This window comes from Sinocyclocheilus rhinocerous, unplaced genomic scaffold (genome assembly GCF_001515625.1).
Source record: "Sinocyclocheilus rhinocerous isolate Xijiao unplaced genomic scaffold, SAMN03320098_v1.1 scaffold4820, whole genome shotgun sequence".
NCBI classification, from domain to species: Eukaryota; Metazoa; Chordata; class Actinopteri; order Cypriniformes; family Cyprinidae; genus Sinocyclocheilus; species Sinocyclocheilus rhinocerous.
In genome coordinates, this window is record NW_015639763.1 from 299356 (window position 1) to 302021 (window position 2666).

The 2666-nt window shown below is 39.1% G+C and overlaps 1 pseudogene; it reads left to right on the plus strand.

Moving 5' to 3' along the window:
• Window positions 1–1121: 1121 nt before the first annotated feature.
• LOC107751617 (UDP-glucuronosyltransferase 1-5 pseudogene) lies at window positions 1122–2060 on the plus strand (annotated as a pseudogene).
• Window positions 2061–2666: the final 606 nt, after the last annotated feature.

Sequence of the window (2666 nt, forward strand, 5' to 3'; positions counted from 1 at the left end):
TTTTGGAGAAATTTTTTATTATTTGTGAAAATCGCACCAGTAAGTGGGATCAGGTAGTTCATAGAAGATGTTGGGAGGAGAGGGAACCTCTTTGAACAGAAAACAGTAGAAGCAATAGTTCTAAAACATGTTTGACTGTTTCTGGAATTTTATCACTTTACAAAACTCTGCAAACCAGTTCTCCAGTTTCTGTGTACGGGGGAAGTGCAGTCTGCCCCCTTTTCAGCTCAATAAAATATGTATCACCTGAAACACATTTCCCTTTTCTCACTGTAGATGTCATTGTAACCATTATTTTTAGTCATACCATCCATTTTATTATTTATTTTGCCAAATCTTTAATTAATGTCTTAGCTAACTGTTTACAGTAATTCCATTAGCTGTGTACATACTCTAAAACTGATGCAGTTGCCTTGCAATTCCTATAGAGGGTAGTCTTAAGTGCTGGAAACTGAACCATACATGGTTTTGAATTGTTTGTTGTATAACTTTGCCAGTCGTCCCATCATCATCACAATTTGCAGGCTTAAATGGTCAAAATTGCCGTTATCTATGTAAGCACATATGTAGGTAATAAGCCAACATCTGAAGGCAGGTTGTGTTTACATTTTTATCTTTAAGCGCTTCAAATGTAACAAAGCGTTTTGGTTTTTGGATAGGGGTTGTTTAATAGGTGATAGATTATTGATAAATATTAACAGTGTTTTATTTCAGTTTCTGGTATAATGTGAGATAACGTTGTACATTTTAATGTGAGTACTACGACTTTCATTACTTTCATTACTCTGTAGACACATCCAGTGCTTGCAATGAGTTTTGCATTTGACAAGAACAAGGATCATTTATAAAAAGGAGTTATCTTTATTTGTGCAACGGTTACATAGTAATATACTTTTTCTTTTTTTCCCTACTTTCATCTGTAATGTTAAAAACCATATCCATTTATTCCTATAATTGTTTGCATGACATGTCTTTTTTTTTTTTTTTTTTACTTTCACCCCAATTGGTTGCCTCACCGCCTTAGATAGATAAAGTCCCACCCACCTGCAGTGGCCTCCACCTCCACTGAACATAAACCAGACTCATTGTGAGACACTGGAGTACTTTAAGTTGCGCATTACCAGATTGATTTTGCCGACCTCTGCTCCAGCTTGCAAAGGCCAAAGTGAGAGATTTTTTTAAATATATATATATATATATATATATATACCAGTGATAAAATGACTGGACTGTGGTTGCTTCTGGGTCTATTCTTGGGTTCAGCTGAAGCTGGGAAACTGTTGGTTATACCATCAGATGGCAGTCACTGGTTGGGGATGAAGCCTATTGTGGAGGAGCTGGGGAGGAGAGGAAACCAGGTGGTGGTTGTCATCCCAGATGCGAGTCTGAGTATGGGTCCTTCAGAGCATACCACCACTCTGACATATCCGGTGAACTACACCAAGGCTGAACTACATACACTATTAGAAGGCAATTTAACTGAAATTCTGAGTACCGACCTCTCTTCTGACCTGTCCAAGTTCCTGCTTTTCTTCTACCAAATGCACCTTCTTCAAAGGTTCATAATAAGGAACGCAGAGGGTCTGTTCTTTAAAGAGGACTTGATGAAGAAGCTTCAAGACTACAGCTTTGATGCGATTCTCACCGACCCGTTTGAGCCTGTTGGGGTTATTGTTAGTGAATATCTCTCCATTCCAGCTATTTATATGCAAATAAACCTTCCTTGTGGTGTCGACGCTCTTGCCAGCCAATGCCCAAGTCCACCGTCTTATGTTCCACAGCGTAATACCCACTTTACAGACAAGATGAATTTGTGGCAGAGGTGTGTCAACCTGGTAAGGACTCTGCTGCAGCCCATGGCTTGTAAATACATGCATACTGAAGCAGATGAGATCGCCTCACGTGTACTTCAGAAAAAAACATCAATTATGGAGATCATGAGCCGAGCAGCTCTCTGGTTTATGCGCTTTGACTTTGCCTTTGAATTTCCACGACCATTGATGCCTAACATGGTGATGATTGGAGGAATGGCAACCAAGAAGCCAAAACCATTGTCACAAGTAAGCTCTAATTTGCATGCAAATTACCAGTGCCGTAGCTCTCTTTTTCATATGATGTTTCTACTAAAAATAGCCAGCAAACCTCAAACCAGCACCAAAACCTATGCCATTTACAGTTTTGTTTGAATTAATGGCATCTAATGGGCTGAGTTAAACTGTTTGGGTCTTTTCAGACAGAGCAAAATCATTTTAGAAATACACATTCTCTTGAAACATCTTTACCTACAATAATATTAAAAAGTCTGTCTATTTCTGGACACTGAGACAAAGTACAGATTTGTTGAAGGTTGACGCCTCCTCCTTAATATGCTGTTAGTTAACTATTTCCTAACTTGAGCACATGTTATCATGAAAGCTGATTAGAAGATCTAGCTGGAGTGGGGCATATTAAATTACACACCGTTTTTTATAGCCTTACAGCCCAGTGTTGAGGAAGATATGTTAGTGCAATATAATCACAGTTCTTGCATTTGTTTGACCATCAGATGGCAGTCACTGGTTAGGGATGAAACCTATTGTAGAGGAGCTAGGAAGGAGAGGAAACCAGGTGGTGGTTGTCATCCCAGAGGCAAGTCTATGTTTGGGTTCTTAAGAGGCTTTACAGGT